Source organism: Panthera uncia, chromosome X (genome assembly GCF_023721935.1).
Source record: "Panthera uncia isolate 11264 chromosome X, Puncia_PCG_1.0, whole genome shotgun sequence".
Taxonomy (NCBI): domain Eukaryota; kingdom Metazoa; phylum Chordata; class Mammalia; order Carnivora; family Felidae; genus Panthera; species Panthera uncia.
This window is the reverse complement of record NC_064817.1, coordinates 19,217,444-19,237,468: the sequence shown is the minus strand read 5'-3', so window position 1 is coordinate 19,237,468 and position 20,025 is coordinate 19,217,444. Positions and strand designations below refer to the sequence as shown.

Genomic DNA, 20,025 nt, shown 5'->3' with positions numbered 1-20,025 from the left:
TAAGACACTGTTAACTTTGATGGGAAACAAGGAAAGACTGCCCTAGTTCTATTAATTATAGTAGATAAAACTTTACTGCAGTACAACAAATACTCCGTAGATGATTGTACAGATGAGCTCAACTCTTTTTGAGTTGTCAAAAAAGGGAAAGTAATTTGTACTTCAAATCCATTTATGGAAGGCCATAAAGATGTGTATGATAAAAATCATTTTCCTAGAAATACACTCAATATAAAACACTCATGATAAAGTGAAGGAGCAAAGAAGGTATAAGCAGCAGAGATCAGAAATTGTTCAATGTTATTATAACATATATAGTTTGTGGAAATGTTCACAATAAGACCCGCAGGACACCTAAGAGCACTGAAAGCATTTGGTAATCAAGCAGTGAGTGGTGAAGGACTTGACACCTTGCACTTGAATGACAGCCTATCTTGCACTGATACTTTTGTTCAATGTTTTGGTATTTGGGACCTATAGAATTCTGGACACAGGGAGTAAAAATACGTGGTGCTTGCCCTGGGGGAACTGCAAACAAGGAAGCTGTGTGTGGCAGAATAAAAACATTCTTAAGTGCTTTCATTTTCTCACTTAAATAAACACACAATAGAGGGAAATTTTATTTAGGTAGGTGGAGAGCAGAATATTTCAAAGACGTATGCTGTGAATACAGAATAGATGGTTTCAATGCAGTCACATGGATTTTGGTTATGTGCTACAATTTATTTGTTCCTTCAGAGCTGTTAATGTATATCAGATAGTTAAAAGCATCTACTCAAGGTTTTGACAGTGTTTTAATAACTTAACTAAAATCCCTGACATGTTTATAGGTCCTGGAGCCAAAAATAATACAAGGCCTTTCAATCACTTTTCCCAAGAAAGATTAGTCGAAAAGAAGCCATTAAAAAAAAAGAAGAACAAGAAGAAAAGCTGTTGATTTTCACTCCACATCACTGACTGATAGAAATCCAAATAGGAAACAATAAATTATTGGCTTAGAAAATAGAGACCTTCTTGAATAAAGTTGTAGTAACTCATTATTTTATATCCCAAAGGTTGAAAAATATTTACTTTCCCCTAGAGAGGCCCTGGTTTTATTGAACCAAGCATGCCCTATAAAAATGAACCATTTATCTGATACTTGATACTTAAGTCATACTTATCTTAACATGAGCAAGTTGCATCACGTTGGAATTCAGCTGGCTATAATTAATGTCAAGTAAGAATTTTTAATCTGAGCCTTTAAGCCACACACCCTCTCCAAGGGAAATAATTTTAAAATAAACAGTGACTGACAATTAGGTGATTTTCAAACAGTATTTTTTTCACACGTCATTAGTTGAATAAGACATTGCTTAATTACTGAAAGTCACCAATAGCCAAATTCTCATGGATTATAAATCACAGAACACTGCAAACAAATTAGCTCCACTACAAAGGTGAAAATCAATATGTGAGGCCCAGAAACAATGACCCGTCTGGTGCCCAGACTGGAGCCTCGATATACAATTTTCCACTAAAGGAACCAAGGTTTCTGGGAGAAATGACTGATTCCTGGGCTGAATCAGAAAAGTACAAAGTGAACTAGGAATATCTCCTCATAACAGAAAGCAAGGAAAGAAAATGTCAGAGCTTACTAGGGGTGTGTCAAAAGGTCTCGGGGGGCCAATTTAAAGAGGCTCTAGTTGGCTAAAGATGAAAATATTTGAATGTCAAAATAATAACTGCTATAGGGGCACCTGTGTGGCTCAGTTGGTTAAGCATCCAAATCTTGGTTTCGGCTCAGGCCATGATCTCACGGTTTGTGAGTTCCAGCCCCATGTCGGGCTCTGTGCTGACAGTGCAGAGCCTGCTTAGGATTCTCTTTCTCTCTCTCTCTCTCTCTCTCTGCCTTTCTCTCTCTCTCTCTCTCTCTCAAAATAAAAAAACTTTAAAAATTAAAAAAAAAAAAGAATAACTGCTACGGAATGAAACACATCAAGTATGTTTGTGAGTTTATAATCAGACTTTAAAAATGATCAATTGCACAGCTTTGTGAATGTACTAGAAACTAGTGAACTATACAATGTAAAAGATTGAATTATATACCATGTGTATTATATTTTGAATTTTTAAAAATGATCACCTTTGGAGAGTGGTAGAGAACCAACTCATTGTTTTGCAAAAGTAAAGGGCAAGATGAAGCACTTATCCTAGATGAACTTTCCTCAGGCTAAACAAATAGCTGATAAAGGGAATTTTCTTTTAATAATTCTGCTAATATATGAAAAAGACTTGATGGAATTAGAATGTCACCATTTTGCAACCCCTAATGAATTCATGGATCTAGGCAATGACCATCAATGGCTGCTAACCAGAGTGACAACTAGACATATGCCTCATGACGAAAGTACACAAAGCCAGCACCTAAAAAAATCATACCTGAACCTGATCAACTCTTCAGTTCTAGTTGCCAATTTATAGGTAATACAGGGAACAGAGAAACATATCGATGAAACCTCAGGGATGCAATCAACAAAATTCAGATGGTGAGAAACACTAGAGGACCTGCTTTCTTCAACAAATAAATTATAGCAAAAATTTTAAGAGGAAACCAGTAATAGATAATAAAAGACTTAAAAGAAATTATTAATGGGGGCATCTGGGTGGCTCAGTCGGTAAAGCGTCCGACTTCCGCTCGGGTCATGATCCGGTTTGTGAGTTCGAGTCTCGAGGCAGGCTCTGTGCTGACAGCTCAGAGCCTGGAGCCTACTTCAGATTCTGTGTCTCCCCTCTCTCTGCCCCTCCCATGCTCACGCTGTGTCCGTCTCTGTCTCGCAATAATAAATAAATGTTAAAAAAAATTTTTTTAATAAAAAAATTATTAATGAAATGTACTGTATGAACTTTATTTCAATCTTGATTCAAACAAACGAGTGTACAAAAATGATGAGACGATTAGAGAAATGTGAACACTGGATTATTGTCAATGTGAACTGGATATATACTGATATAAACAAATTACGTTAGGTGTAATGATGATGTGATTATATCTTCAAAAGGGTCCTTACCTTTTAGAGATAAATTATCAAAATATTTACAGATAATATGATATGCTACTGAGGAAAGACCTATACTCTGAAAACTATAAAGCACTGATAAAAGAAACTGAAGATGTCACAAATGGAAAGATATATTGTGCTTATGGACTGGCAGAATTAATACTGTTCAAAAGTCCATACTACCCAAAGCAATGGGTAGTATGGGATTCAATGCAAGCTCTATCAAAATACCAAAGCATTCTTCATGGAACTAGAACAAATAATCCTAAAATTCGTATAAAACTACAAAAGATTCTGAATAGCCAACGCAATTTTGAGAAAGAGGAACAAAGCTGGAAGTATCACCATCTCAGACTTCAAACTATACCACAAAGCTACAGTAATCAAAATCAAAACAGTACAGTACTGGCACAAAAAAAAAAGACACATAGATCAGTGGAACAGGAGAGAGAGCCCACAAATAAACCATTCTTATAAGGTCAATTAACCTAAGACAAACGAGGCAAGCATATAAAATGAGGAAAAGAAAATCTCTTCAATAAACGGTGCTGGGGAAAATGAATAGCTACATGCAAAAGAATGAACTGGACCACATTTTTATGCCATACACAAAAATAAACTCAAAATAGACCAAAGACTGGGGCGCCTGGGTAGCTCAGTCGGTTGAGCATCCGACTTTGGCTCAGGTCACGAACTCGTGGTTCATGAGTTCAAGCCCCACGTCAGGCTCTGTGCTGACAGCTCAGAGGCCTGGAGCCTGCTTCGGATTCTGTGTCTCCCTCTCTCTCTGCCCTTCCGCTGCTCATGCTCTCTCTCTCCCTCCCTCAAAAAATAAACATAAAAAAAAAATTTTTTTAATGGACCAAAGACTTAAACATGAGACCTAAAATGATAAAACTCCTAAAAGAAAATATAGGCAAAAATCTCTTTCACATCAGCCTTCTCAAAATATTTATAGATATGTCTCCTGAGGCAAGGGAAGCATAAGCAAAAATAAACTCTTGGGACTACAACAAAATAAGATTTTGCACAGCAAAGAAAACCTTCAACAAAATAAAAAGGCAACAGAATGAATGGGAGAAAATATTTGATATTTGATATATCTGATAAAGAGTTAATATCAGGGGCGCCTGGATGGCTCAGTCGGTTAAGCGGCCGACTTCGGCTCAGGTCACGATCTCGCGGTCTGTGAGTTCGAGCCCCGCGTCAGGCTCTGTGCTGACAGCTCAGAGCCTGGAGCCTGTTTCAGATTCTGTGTCTCCCTCTCTCTGACCCTCCCCCATTCGTGCTCTGTCTCTCTCTGTCTCAAAAATAAATAAATGTTAAAAAAAAATTTAAAAAAAGAGTTAATATCAAAATATATAAAGAACTTATACAACTTAACACCAAAAAACAAACAAACAAAAAGCAACCAAACAATGTGATTTAAAAAGGGGCAGAGAAACTGAGCACACATTTTTCCAAAGAAGACATACAGATGGCCAGCAGCCGCATGAAAAGATGCTTCACATCACTAATCATCAGAGAAATGCAAATTAAAACACAATGAGATACCTTATATCTGTCAGAATGGCTAGTATCAAAGAGACAAGAAACGACAAATATTGGTGAGGATGTGGAGAGAAGGGAACCCTTTTGTGCCCTGTTGGTGGGAATGTGAATTAGTGCAACCACCGTGGCAAACAGTATGGAGGTTTCCCCAAAAATTAAAAATAGAAATACCATATGATCCAGTAATTCTACTTCTGGGTACTTACCAAAAGAAAACAAAGATACTAATTTGCAAAGATATATGCACCTCTATATTTATTGCAGCATTATCTTCTTTAATTTTTAAAAAACATTTCCTTTATTCAAAAAAATTTTTTTAATGTTTATTTTTGAGAGAGAGAGAGAGAGAGACCACAAGCATGCATGAGCAGGGGAGGGGAGGGGCAGAGAGAGAGGGAGACAGAGGATCAGAAGTGAGCTCTGCTCTGATAGCACAGAGCCCAACACAGGGCTCAAACCCACCAACCCTGAGATCATGACCTGAGGCACAGTCAGACGCTTAACTGACTGAGCCAACAGGCGCCCCTATTTATTTTTTTAAGTAAGTTCTGTGCTCAACATGGGACTTGAACTCACGACCCCAAGATCAAGAGTCGCATGTTCCACCGACTGAGTCAGCCAGGCGTCCCTGCAACATTATTTATAATAGTCAAGAGATGGACTCAACCTAAGTGTCAATTGATAGATGAAAGGATGAAGAAGATGTGGGAATGGAATGGAATATTACGCAGCCATACAAAAGAATGAGCGCTTACCACTGCAGCAACAAGGACGGACCTAGAGGCTATTGTGTTAAGTGAAATGAGTCAGACAGAGAAAAATAAATACTGTATGATTTCATTTATATGTGGAATCTAAAAAACAAAACAAATGAATAAATAAGCAGTCAGAAAACAGAAAGAGACTCATAAATAACAGAGAACAAACTAGTAGTTGCCAGAGAGGAGGTGGGTGGGGGCATGGGTGTGATAGGTGAAGGAGATTAAGAGGCAAAACTTCCAGTTATAAAATAAGTCACAAAGATGAAAAGTACAGCATAGGGAATATAGTCAATAATCCTGTAATAACATGGAAAGGTGACAGATGGTGATTACACTTATTGTGGTGAGCATTTGATAATGTACAAACTTGTCGAATCACTATGTTGTACACCTAAAACTAATGTAATATTGTGTGTCAATTGTACTTCGATAAAATGATATGCATTATTCTCTTTGTGTATATACTTGAAATTTTCTGTAGCGAGTTAAAAAAAAAATATGGGGCGCCTGGGTGCCTCGGTTGGATAAGCATCCGACTTCGGCTCAGGTCATGATCTCACGGTTCATGAGTTCGAGCCCCGCCTCGGGCTCTGTGCTGACAGCTCAGAGCCTGGAGCCTGCTTCAGATTCTGTGTCTCCCTCTCTCTCTGCCCCTCCCCTGCTCGAGCTCTGCCTCTATCTCAAAAATAAAATAAAGATTTAAAATTAATCGATTAATTAAAAAAAAAATAAACATACAAAGAAAAAATTACCTTCACATTTCAAAGAATCTTTGGAGCGGGGCAAGTATTACAGATACTTGTTGCTTCCCTTGTTGCTTTTCTGTGGACCTTGTAACAGCACTTATTTTTAAAAACCATCAGCATAATTAAACAATGAAATCAACTAAACCACATATGATTAAGAAAACAGCCCTGGTTTTCAAACTTGCAAGCAGTATCTTGCTAAAGATGTGGGCTGCTGGCTCTCAATTCCTAGAAATTCTAATTTTTAGTAGGTATCGTATAGGGCTGAGGAATCTGCAGTTTAACCAGGAGCCTGGGTGATACATAGACAATTGGGCCACACACCAATATACTTTAAGAAACATTAGTACCTCTGGTAAATGCCTCTTTGCCCACATTTATAAGAGTTTTTCTTGGATTATAAAGAAGTAAAATTGCTGGATATGGCACATTTTCAATATTACTATCCAAAATGAATGTACTAATACATATTGCTTCCAGTAGGAGGAGAGAATTCCCAATTCCCCGTTTCTTAGCCAACTCTTGATGTGCTCATACTTTCTAGTTTTTGCCAAGAACATAACTACCTTACAGAATGATCTTTCAGTTAGCAACATTTGCTAAAGCAGCTCTTGAAAAATCTGCCACATTTTGAACAAAGGCTCCTTTTCAATGACATAATGACTTTTCACCCCAAAATTCGTTAACTAAATATGCTAAAAGAAGTGATAATTCAACATTACAGTTTAAGGCAAAAGTATTCTCACCAATTACAAGACATAAGAATTCCTCAGCAGAGAATCTCATATGGAACAAATTTGAATTGTGCTCTATGTTTACATGAACCACAAATGTTTTTTGCTTGTTTTTGAACACAGACATCAAGCAAATAGAAACAAACATCCCAAATTGAGAACAAAACAGGAAGAAGCAGCTGGCAGAAATGTGGAAAGTTTCATAACTCTTGAAAAGGTGAAGGGAGCCGAGGACACGGCAGGAATGTGACGGAATAAAATTAAGGTTGCAATGAAGTGTGAATTGTGCACGTAAGACTCAGGCGATGGGCAACGGAGTCCCCAGTTTATGGTCATGAAACTTCACATGAAAATGCAGTAAGAAGTAGTCAGAGCCTGACATGATCTGGTCTGGTGAGGAGTTGGGAAGGTTTTCCCCGTAAAGAAAGACCCCGTGAGTAGCCAGAAAACAAACGGATTATGAATCAAAGGGTTACCGAGTCCCGTGCTCTGGAGCACAGCCTCTGCAACTTTAAGGCGCACGCAACCCCCACCCCGCACCCCCCCCCCAGCCCCCACCACCGGGGGCGTCGTGAACGTGCTGTTCCGCTGCAGCAGCGGGGCCAGGACCTCCCGGAGGCTCTGCATTTCCAGCAAGCCCCTAGGCCGGGCCTCTGGGCTGAGCAGCGGGGGTTCCTGGGATCGCCCGCGCGGTCGGTGGCTCCTCGCGCTGACCGCTCAAGCGTGTCGCTGAGAAGTCGTGTGCCGCTGCCAGAAGGACAGTGGGCCGGGCGAGGGGCAGAAACTCATTCCCTAAGCGGCCGGGCCGGGGGCGGCCGGTGCCTTGTAGGCCCTTCCAGGGCCTCAGGGCCCAGGAGGCTGGGAGGAAGCCCTCCGGAGATCAATACCGGCACCCACGTCCCCGCCCCCGGGAACTCAACGTTCGGAGGTGGGGACGGATGGTAGAGACGGGGAACACAGACCGTCGCCCACAGGCAGGTGCTCGCCGCTCCTAGCCAAGAGGCGCAATAACGAAAGCTCGTCGGGGAACCAAGGTTTTCCTAAGCTTGGGGAAGATCTCTCTCTCTCTCTCTCTCTCTCTCTCTCTGTGCAGGCTGAAAGAGCTCCCCGCACTTCGGGGAAAATCACCTACCCACGCACAGACACAGTTGGCAACAATCTGTAACCACAACTTGGAACTACAAAAAGCCCCGCAACCACTGAGGCGGGAGGAAACCGTCGTTCGCTGAGGGCTCAGCCCGTGTTCTGCACGCTACTCGCGGCTCTACTGAATTCTCTCCCCTAAACCTCACGGCTTCCAACCAAGCCGCGCGCGGCGCCCGCCTTGACGTCGACTGGCCTCGGGAACCCTGAGCGAGTCTGGCGGGAGCCCTGTGCGCTCCAGCCGCCTCCGCTGTCCTCCAGCCCTTGCCGGAGCAGACGGGCGCCTCTGGGCTCCCGGCGGCCCAGTCACCCTGGACGAAAGAGAGTGTGTCTTCGGTCTCGCCGCGGAACCGCTCGCTCGGTTGTCTCTCTGCCGCGTGCGTGCCCTCGGGTCGGTGGCGGAGGCCGAGAGGCCGGAGTGAGATGACTGGCCAGAGGCTGAGGCCGCTACGGTTAGAAGCCCTGGCAGAATGAAAAGGTCGGAGTGAGGGAAAACGAGCCGATGGAAGGGAGGAAGGATGGCTTGGCCAGCATGTGCAAAGGGCCCAAGGCGGGGAGGCCTAGGACTTGCCCCGCTTTACACACGATGCGGGCAAGGACTGCAGAGGTCAAGTAACTTGCCCAGAGTCACACATCCAGAGCTCTCCACCGCTAGGCTAGAAGGCAACAAAGTCAGTTTGATGTCAGGCTTCTCTGCAACATCAGTCTTCGGAAGAAAATGGACCAACAGCTAGGGTTTTTAGAGAACAGGGTTATACCGGAGGATTCCTACTCGCGGCCAAATGGTCTTTCGCAGTAATGGCTGGCAAATCCTAAGCACACACTGGCAGGCACTCTTCTAAGTTTTAAGAGGGCCTCTGCATTACTACACCTGATCTGCCAGAGGGGATGATGACACATGTTGCAAGAGGGTAACTGGGTAGGGATAGTGGCCCGTACCCTTCTTACCGTTCTTCTCTGGATATGGAACCTCTGCCCTGTGAGCAAGCTGGAGCGGGAGTGATCAGGTCCCAGGACTACGGCCAGCGGCGCATGCAATAGAACTTCTGTCCCACAGTGGAGGCTGGACAGGGGATGGAATCTCTCTAATTCTCCTTAAACCTACCTGGATATATAGGTTCTGCAACACCGTTGGAGGTGATGAGAGATGCTGGTGGCCCGCCTTTCCTGGAGGGAAACCGTAGTCCTAGATTGGGAGCTGGGAGGAAATGGAGCCCCATCTTTTTGGCTGCATCTTACAAAAGTAGACATTCCATCACATTGATCTGGGAAGTAGGAAACAGTTTGTGGCACAAATGTCACAGACTCCCAATTAAGTAACAAGTTCATTGCTGAAGTTTTACTAGTAGTAGATTTTCTTGGATAAATGTTTCTCTATTTGCCATATGTGCTTAGGACAATTCCAGAGACTTTAAATGGTTGAGTTTTTTAAACAATTTTCACCAGTTAAATGGTTGTTTCACTGGGGAAAGTGTCCACCAACCTCACCCCCCCCCCCCGTTGTGGAAGTCTGGACCTCAATCAGGTTTTTTTTTAAGGTGCAAAATAAGTTTATTTGATAGTATTATATAAACTCATGAGTCAAACACATTCCATGTGTGTCAATCCACTGCCGTTTTTAAATTTTATTTAAATTTTATTTTTTTAATTTTTTAATGTTTCTTTATTTTTTTTTTTTAATGTTTCTTTATTTTTGAGAGAGAGACAGAGAGAGGAGAGATGGAGTGTGATCAGGGGAGAAGGAGACAGAGAGGGAGACACAGAATCTGAAGCAGGCTCTAGGCTCTGAGCTGTCAGCACAGAGCCTGGCACAGGGCTCGAACTCATGAACTGCAAGGTCATGACTTGAGCTGAAGTGAGATGCTTAACCAACTGAGCCACCCAGGTGCCCTTATTTTTATTAGAGAGAGAGAGAGAGAGAGAGCAAGCAGGGGAGAGGGGCAGAGGGAAAGAGAGAGAGAGAGAGACAGAGAATTTTAAGCAGCTCTAAGCTCAGCGCAGAGCCTGACATGAGGCTCAATCCCACGACCCTGGGATCATGACCTGAGCTAAAATCAAAAGTTGGATGCTTGGGGCACCTAGGTGGCTCAGTTGGTTGAAAGTCCGACTTCAGCTCAGGTCGTGATCTCAAAGTTTGTGAGTTTGAGCCCCACATCCGGCTCACTGCTGTCAGCCTGTCGGCGCTGAGCCTGCTTCAGATCTTCTGTCCCCCTCTCTCTGCCCCTCCCCTGCTTGTGCTCTCCCCCCAAATAAATGAATATTAAAAAAAAAGAGTTGGATGCTCAACCAACTGAGCCACCCAGATGCCCCCCCCCCACACTGCAATTACTTTTATTGATGCTCAAATTATCCTATGACTAGGGGGAACTTCTTTATTTTTTTTTTAATTTTTTTTTCTATTTTTTTTTCAATATATGAAGTTTATTGTCAAATTGGTTTCTATACAACACCCAGTGCTCATCCCAAAAGGTGCCCTCCTCAATACCCATCACCCACCCTCCCCTCCCTCCCACCCCCCATCAACCCTCAGTTTGTTCTCAGTTTTTAAGAGTCTCTTATGCTTTGGCTCTCTTCCACTCTAACCTCTTTTTTTTTTCCTTCCCCTCCCCCATGGGTTTCTGTTAAGTTTCTCAGGATCCACATAAAAGTGAAACCATATGGTATCTGTCTTTCTCTGTATGGCTTATTTCACTTAGCATCACACTCTCCAGTTCCATCCATGTTGCTACAAAGGGCCGTATTTCATTCCTTCTCACTGCCACCTAGTACTCCATTGTGTATATAAACCACAATTTCTTTATCCATTCATCAGTTGATGGACATTTAGGCTCTTTCCATAATTTGGCTATTGTCAAGAGTGCTGCTATAAACATTGGGGTACAAGTGCCCCTATGCATCAGTACTCCTGTATCCCTTGGGTAAATTCCTAGCAGTGCTATTGCTGGGTCATAGGGTAGGTCTATTTTTAATTTTTTGAGGAACCTCCACACTGTTTTCCAGAGTGGCTGCACCAATTTGCATTCCCACCAACAGTGCAAGAGGGTTCAGGGGGAACTTCTTTAAGTTGGCTCCTGAGTCCTTTTGATATGACCCTAACAGTTGTTGACAGCTTTCTTACTGTCAAAATACTGTGTACTTTCTGTTCACTTTGGCAGTACAAATACTAAAATTGGAATGATACAGAGATAAACATGGCCCCTGTGCAATGATGACACACAAATTCATGAAGCATTCCATATTTTTACAAACCATGATTTCAGTCATAAGTCGAACCTAAAAAACAAAACAAATGAACAAAGAAAAAAAGAGAGACAAGCCAAAACATGGACTTTTAACTATAGAGAACAAATTGATGGTTACTAGAGGGGAGGTGGCTGAGGGGATGGGTTAAATAGGTGAAGGGGATTAAGAATACACTTATTTTGAGAGCACCTGGGCACCCCAGTCAGTTAAGCATCCAGCTCTGGATTTCGGCTCAGGTCATGATCTCACTGAGCATCAGGCTCCGTGCTGGGTGTGGAGCCTGCTTGGGACTCTCCCTCTCTCCCCTTCTCCCTCTCCCTCTCCTTCTCTCTCTCTCCCTCTCTCTCTCTCTCTCTCTCTCCCTACCTCTGCTGCTCCCCAGCTCATGCACATGCTCACTCATGCACACACTCTTTCTCTCTCACGCACAAAAAAAGAGTACACTTATTTTGGTGAGCACTGAGTAATGTACAGAATTGTTGCATCACTATATTGTACACTTGAAACTAATATAACTGTATGTTAACTATACTGGAATTAAAATACAGTTCATACATAGAGTTCAAAATACATACATACATACTGTGTACATTACCCACAGAATGCTTTTGAAAAACTGAAAAGTCACACTTACCAGTATCAAAAGGAGTATATATGGCTTCCAAAGAAATGAAGAAGATAAAAGCAAACACTCAAAAGGGAAAAAGAAATTTAAAATTCATAAAAAAAAATTTAAAAATAAGGAAACATTAAAAAAGCATAAATATATGACATTTATAATAAAAAATGTATTAGTGATCATGATAAATATAATAGAATCTACTCCCCTATTAAAAATTAAAATTCAGGGGCGCCTGGGTGGCTCAGTCGGTTAAGCATCCGACTTTGGCTCAGGTCATGATCTGACAGTTCATGAGTTCAAGCTTCACATCAGGCTCTGTGCTGACAGCTTGGAGCCTGGAGCCTTCTTCGGATTCTGTGTCTCCCTCTCTCTCTGCCCCTCCCCCACTTGCACTCTGTCTCTCTCTGAGTCTCAAAAGTAAATAAAATGTTTAAAAAATATTTTTTAATTAAGATTCATGGGGTGATTGGCAACTCAGTCAGTAGAGCATGTGACTGTTGATCTTGGGGTTGTAAGTTTGAGTCTCATGTTGGGTGTAGAGATTATTTAAAAGTAAAATCTTGGGGCGCCTGGGTGGCGCAGTCGGTTAAGCATCCGACTTCAGCCAGGTCACGATCTCGCGGTCCGTGAGTTCGAGCCCCGCGTCAGGCTCTGGGCTGATGGCTCGGAGCCTGGAGCATGTTTCCGATTCTGTGTCTCCCTCTCTCTCTGCCCCTCCCCCGTTCATGCTCTGTCTCTCTCTGTCCCAAAAATAAATAAAAAACGTTGAAAAAAAATTTAAATAAATAAATAAATAAATAAATAAATAAAAGTAAAATCTTGGGGCACCTGGGTGGCTCAGTCGGTTAGGCATACAACTTCAGCTCAGGTCATGATCTCGCGGTACATGGGTTGGAGCCCCATGTCGGACTCTATGCTGACAGCTCAGAGCCTGGGGGCTGCTTCAGATTCTGTGTCTCCCTCTCTCTCTGCCCCTCCCCCATTCATGCTCTGTCTCTCTCTGTCCCAAAAATAAATAAAAAACGTTGAAAAAAAAATTAAAAAAAAAAAAAGAATTCTATTTTATGTTATTTAAATGAAACACAAAATGAAACAAAAATAGTAATGTAAAGGAAGGGGAAATATAGAAAAGAAATGCAAATTTAGAGGAATCAAAGATGTACTTACATTAGTACAATTTGACATTAAAAAAATGACCTTGAGGAGCGCATTGGTGGCTCAGCTGGTTAAGTGTCCAACTCTTGATTTAGGCTCAGGTCATGATCTCGCAGTTCATGAGTCTGAGCCCCACACCGAGCTCTGCGCTGCCAGTGTGGAGCCTGCTTGGGATTCTGTCTCCTCTCTCTCTGCCCCTCTCCTGCTCATGCTCTCTTTCTCTCTCTAAAATAAATAAACTTAAAAAAATAAATAAAATAAAATTACACGGAAATTTATAAAGCCAAAATATGAAGAAGGATAGAGACTCACTTAACAATATGATTAATAAGTCTCATTTTAATAGATTCCTGGAGAGACACATGTATTGAATAGTAGATGATATACTGTTTTTGTTTCCTAGTGCCCATGCAGCATTCGTAAAAACTTGAATATATAGTTATACTAACAGTGGCATGTAAGCAGAGTTCAATTGCTAAAGAAGATTCACAGGACCCAAAGTGACAAGGCTTACAAATGTAAAAAGTTTATTACAGGGGAAGGACATGTTACAGCAAGAGCACAGAAGTCAGACTATACATCCCAGCATATGGCTCACAGCAGGGCCTGGTGAGGCCAGGTGCAGTCTCCTATGGTCTTCTTGTGGTCCTACCAAACTGCATTCATCTCATATCTTCCCTGCCCCAACCCTAGAATCAGCCATTTCTTTAAGGAGCCCTGAATTCTTTTATCGGAGAATGGTATTTAGAAACAAAGATCTGGGGGCTAGGTGTGCTCATTGCTGCTGGCACATCACTGATTCCAGACCACTGCAGAAGCCAGAGCCAGAGCCAGAAAATGTATCTAAATATACTACCTTATGTATACATACATATCTATATTTCTGTATATTATCTACCAACTATAGTACATTTACATACTGTTCTTTTTATTGTTGGTCTTCCATTCCCTGGTCAAAACACCATTTTTTCTTTTCTTTTTTTTTAATTGAAGTATAATTGACATACAACATTATATCAGTTACAGGTATACAACATAATGATTTGATATTTGTATATACTGCAAAATGATCACCACAATAAATCCAGTTAACATCTGCCACACTACACACATTTCTTGTGATGAGAACTTTAAAGACTTCCTCTCAGTTATGTTCAAATATGCAATATGGTATTACTAACTCTAGTCACCATGCTGCACATTACATTCCCATGATTTCTGTATTTCATAACTGGAAAAGTTTGCACATTTTGACTCCTTTCACCCATTTTGCCCATACCTCACCCCTCTCCTCTGGTGGCCACCAATCTATTCTCTGTGTCCATAAACTTAAAAACAATTTTTCCAAGCTATTTAACTTTCCCACCTGCCTTCTTCAGTGAAGTTATGCCATCCATTTTTTTGTTTTGTTTTTTAATTTATTTATTTTTTAATTTACATCCAAGTTAGCTAGCATATAGTGCAACAATGTTTTCAGGAGTAGATTCCTTAATGCCCCTGACCCATTTAGCCCAGCCCCCCTCCCACAACCCCTCCAGTAACCCTCTGTTTGTTCTCCATATTTAAGAGTCTCTTCTATTTTGTCCCCCTCCCTATTTTTATATTTTCGCTTCCCTTCCCTTATGTTCATCTGTTTTGTCTCTTAAATTCCTCATATGAGTGAAGCCATATGATTTTTGTCTTTCTCTGACTAATTTCGCTTAGCATAATACCTTCCAGTTCCATCCACGTAGTCGCGAATGGTAAGATTGCATTCTTTTTGATTGCCGAGTAATATTCCATTGTATATATATACCACATCTTCTTTATCCATTCATCCATCGACGGACACTTGGGCTCTTGCCATACTTTGGCTATTGTTGATAGTGCTGCTCTAAACATGGGTGTGCATGTGCCCCTTCAAAACAGCACACCTGTATCCCTTGGATAAATACCTAGTAGTGCCATTGCTGGGTGGTAGGGTAGTTTTATTTTAATTTTTTTAAGGAACCTCCACACTGTTTTCCAGAGTGGCTGCACCAGTTTGCATTCCCACCAGCAAAAGAGATCCTCTTTAGCCGCATCCTCGCCAACATCTGTTGTTGCCTGAGTTGTTAATTTAGCCAGTTGTATCTCATTGTGGTTATGATTTGTATTTCCCTGATGTTGAGTGATGTTGAGCATTTTTTCATGTGTCAGTTAGCCATCTGGATGTCTTCTTTGGAGAAGTGTCTATTCATGTCTTTTGCCCATTTCTTCACTGGATTATTTGTTTTTTGGATGTGGAGTTTGATAAGTTCTTTATAGATTTTGGATATGAACCCTTTATCTGATATGTCATTTGCAAATATCTTCTCCCATTCCATCAGTTGCCTTTTAGTTTTGCTGATTGTTTCCTTCACCGTGCAGAAGCTTTTTATTTTGGTGAGGTCCCAATAGTTCATTTTTGCTTTTGTTTCCCTTGCCTCTGGAGTTGTGTTGAGTGAGAAGTTGCTGTGGCCAAGGTCAAAGAGGTTTTTGCCGGCTTTCTCCCCGAGGATTTTGATGGCTTCCTGTCTTACTTTTAGGTCTTTCATCCATTTTGAGTTTATTTTTGTGTATGGTGTAAGACAGTGGTCCAGGTTTATTTTTCTGCATGTCGCTGTCCAGTTTTCCGAGCACCACTTGCTGAAAAGACTGTCTTTATTCCATTGGATACTCTTTCCTGCTTTGTCGAAGATTAGTTGGCCGTACGTTTGTGGGTCCATTTCTGGGTTCTCTATTCTGGTCCATTGATCTGAGTGTCTGTTTTTGTGCCAGTACCATATTGTCTTGATGATTACGGCTTTGTAATACATCTTGAAGTCTGGTATGCCATCCATTTTTAATACAATCAGATTATTTTGTCAGACTCTGCATTCCATCCTAGGATCACTGACAGAATGGTTTTTAAAAATTTGCAAACAGTAAAGTTCATTCTTGGTGATGTAACATTCTATGTGGTTTTTTTTTTTTTTAGTTTTCATTTATTCATTATTTATTTATTTATTTTGAGAGAGAGAGAGAGAGAGGAGGAAGGGTCAGTGAAAGAGGGAGAGAGAGAGGGAGAGAGAGAGAGAGAAAGGGAGAGCGAGAGAATCCCAAGCAGGCTCCGTGCTATCAGAGCAGAGCCCAGTGTGGGGCTTGACCTCATGAACTTTGAGATCGTGACCTGAGTGGAAATCAAGAGTCAGACACTTAACCGACTGAGTCAGCCAGGCGCCCCCATTCTATGGGTTTGTGACAACTGTAGAGTCATAGATCCTCCACCATGCTTGTACGACCCATTACATACTCAATCCTTCCCTCTTCCACAAGCCCTGGCAATGACTGCTCTGCTTTCCATACTGTGGTAGACTGAATAATGACCTGAAAAAATACCCAAGCCCTAATCTCTGCAACCCACGAATGTTACGCCACATGGCAAAAGGGCCTTTACAGATGTGATTAAGTTAAGAATTCCGTGAGGGGGATATTATCCAGGTGAGTCCTAAATGTAATCACAAAGGTCCTTAAAAGAGAGCAGCAAGACTGACAAAGGAGTTAGGAGGAGACGTGAGGAAGGAGGCAAGGCGACAGCGTGATGTGAGGAAGGAGTCGCAAGCTAAGTCATACAGGCAGCCGCCAGAAGCCAGAAAAGTCATGGAAGCGAATCCTCTCTTAGATCCTCCAGAAGGAGCCAGTCCTACAACACCTTGACCTTAGCCTAGTGAAACTGATTTTTGAGTTCTGGCCTCGAGAACTGTAAGCGAATAAATTTGTGTTGTTGTAAGCCACCAAGTCTGTGGTAATTTTTACAGCGGCAATAGGAAACTAATACATCTCCCTCTAATTCTGCCTTCTCCACAATGTCTTATGAATGGCATTATACAATACTTCTGGATCTTAGAATCTGGCTTCCTACCCTTGGCAAAATGCATTTACAATTCATCCGTGTTTATGTTACATATATTTTACCACTAGGAAAAAAGATTCACTCGTGTTGTTGAGTGAATCAATAGATCTTTCCTTCTTATCACAGCCTAGCATCCCATTGTATGCATGGACCAGTTTATCCATTCACCTGTTAAAGGACATCTGGTAGTTTCTGATGAATAAAGCTGCTACAAGCATTTGCATACAAGTTTTTGTGTGCACATAAATTTTCCATTAACTTGTCTATTAAAGAAAACTCATAGGTATGCATAGCTTTCAGGACGTGGGGTTGCAATATAAATATCATTACCAGGGAAACACATTATTAAGTAATACAAACAAAAAGAATTACAGGCTTTTTAAGGCCAAAGTTTCGTTCACAGAACAAGCCGTAAGTTCTGAGTTCCAGATGTGTTACAAGACTCCTTCATTAGTAATAACATTTTCAAGGACATATCAAGAAACCAGAAAATCTTATCCTGTTGCTGGGATTTCTTACACCAGCAGCTAGGACAGCCTGTGGTTTTCGAGACCAAATGCTGGAATTCCATTATTTCGAACTGAAAGAAATAAAGACAGACCTAGGAAGTTTAAAACTCACTACGGAAAGGAAAAGGGCAAAATAGAATTATAAACAATTGGAATATTAGCATGGAACGTTATCCATCCTACGGTGTGAATAGCAAAAACCGACAATATCTGAATTTCTGGTTGATTATATTGGCAATCCATTCACCCCTAGTCCTTAGCACTGTCGCCATGAAACTTTTTCAATTAATTTTATGAAGTCATTAAAACTTACTTGTTTTTTCCAACAGATGTGCAGTGACACCTCTGTCAGTGGACTTCTGCCAAACATAAAAGTAGCAAAATTTTTCCCTAAGGGACCAAAGCTACAGAAGAATAATTGCAAGTCGTACCCCTCAATGCAAAATCAGGTACAAGTCACAAACTAGCCAAAAGGCTTATAAAACTAACTGCAAAGTGCATAATAAGTATTAGTTGGGGGTTGAGATTTTTCTCCTATTTATAAGCAAACAAATTAGCCTGTTACCATTTCCTGGATGCCAGCAGCATGGTAAGCAGTATGAGCCTCATTAGCTTATTTGTGTGGGTTCCCCACTCCCCAGATCCCACAGGGGCCAGGCAGAGGAGCCCAGATAGACCCACTGTGTACATACTGTTAGTACTTTGGCATTGCAGCTGAGGAAAACTGGCCTTGGGGAGCTCACATCTTTTACAGCAAGCCCATTATTTGTTCAGAAGGAGATATCACCTCATCCCTCAAGGCAGTTCCCTACAAAGGAAGCCCTGAGAAGCGGCTCCTGCGAGAGGGTCTGAGTCTCGCATTCCAGGCATGTAAAACAAGCACAAGCAGTGACGCTCTGGGCTGTGACAGATAGTACGTGGCAAAAATAGTGTGCCCAGAGAGAAAGGGCTGTGTATCCTTCCACTGGAAGTGGACAATAAGAGGTACGAGCCAAGTTTTGCTCCTAGGAAGAGTTTCCTTCACCCCTGTCTTTCGGGGGCTAGAATGCACCCACTTTTCAGCTGGTGCCAGCAAATGTGTGTAAACCGGGCCTGTGCTTTACCTGATAACCAGTCATAGAGAACTCTCTGGGAAGTCCTAAATGTGGGTTAAGGGAGAAGTAAATCAGTAGGAGCAAGCGCCATGAGAGTTTAAAACACTTCTTCCTGCAGTTTGCTTGTGCCTCCTGACCAGCTTGGACTCAATTGTGTTTATATAGCGCTACCATTTTCTTTATTTTTATTTTTTTTAATGTTTATTTTTGAGAAAGAGACAGAGTGCAAGTGGGAGAGGGGCAGAGAGAGAGAGAGGGAGACACAGAACCCAAAGCAGGCTCCGGGCTCTGAGCCCTCAGCACAGAGCCTGATGTGGGGCTCGAACTCACAAACCGAGCGATCATGACCTGAGCCCAAGTCAGACACGTAACTGACTGAGCCACCCAGGCGCCCCTAGCGCTACCATTTTCTAATGGAATACTGTTGTCACATCCAATTTTATGTTTCCATGGATCAGATGACACTCACTTTCTGATGGTCATTACAAGAGGCACACCTCACTCTCCTTTCACCTTCCAGATTTCCTGCCCGTGCTTTCCATTGAGTGAACCTACCCAGAAGCTGGAGGGCAAGGAAACCTATTGACACGGTCCCTTCCTACGGCACAGAGCAGGTAGAGAGGGTGGTGTGAATCTGGAAGGGAAAATGTAAGGTACCTAGCACAGCCCATAAATGGCATTGATGTGACTGGCGTGATTTTCTAAAACATTAAGCCATTCTTGGTAAAGCTCCAAACAAAACAACAGACACTCCTTTCAATTTACACAGTAGTTCCATTCCTGGAAAATTCCAGGGTATAAAACCATGCAAAAAATACTTCGAGTTATGCTCACTTCAGCAGCAATATACTAAACTTGAGAAGACAGGCATGGCCCCTGCACTAGAATGACATGCAGGTTTGTAAAAGCCTTCCATATTTTTAAAAACACATTTCAGAAAGAGAAAAAAGTATGTTGAGTTTACATGTAAAATGAGATCAGGTTTAGGTTCAGATAATGACAAATAAGTTTTTCATATACACGAATGTCTAGGGGGACATTTGAAAATTATGTAAGATGTAGGAAAATTCATCCTTGTAAGAAAGTCACATGCACTGAATGACATATGACATTCTTGGCTTCTGTCCAACTAACCAACAGAAGATCCCAGCCAGGGGATTCGTGTCCGTCACTGCAACAACCAAAGGAGCCCCACGTGTTTTCAAAGTAGACCCTTGTGTGGTACGGCCCCTAGTGAGACCCACTCTCCTAAGGTGAAACATTCACCCTGGCAGAATTTGAGTTTGATTCTTCATCCACTTAGCATCTGGAGGCAACACTCAATGGAAGAAATTACTTCTCAAATTATGGATTCTTGCTCAATCCAACATACACAAGTCTCTGATCCAAACTTGTGGGTCAGTTACCAAACACTTACTGCCATTTCTGGTGATGTATAATTGTGAATTTGAATTTTCCGATTTAGTATAAATACAAAGTAAGAAGATAACGGAATGTGAAGCTCAAACTTCACATGGAGCCAGATAAAAGTTTA

The 20,025-nt window shown here is 41.8% G+C and overlaps 1 non-coding gene and 1 pseudogene across 1 annotated transcript; both read left to right on the top strand.

Annotated features, from left to right (window-relative positions):
- The first annotated feature begins 11,117 nt into the window (after positions 1-11,117).
- On the top strand, positions 11,118-11,219 carry LOC125932422 (U6 spliceosomal RNA). The gene has a single exon (XR_007460593.1). It is a non-coding gene; the product is annotated as a U6 spliceosomal RNA (small nuclear RNA).
- An 8,099-nt stretch (positions 11,220-19,318) lies between these two features.
- Positions 19,319-19,413, top strand: LOC125932454 (uncharacterized; annotated as a pseudogene).
- Positions 19,414-20,025: the final 612 nt, after the last annotated feature.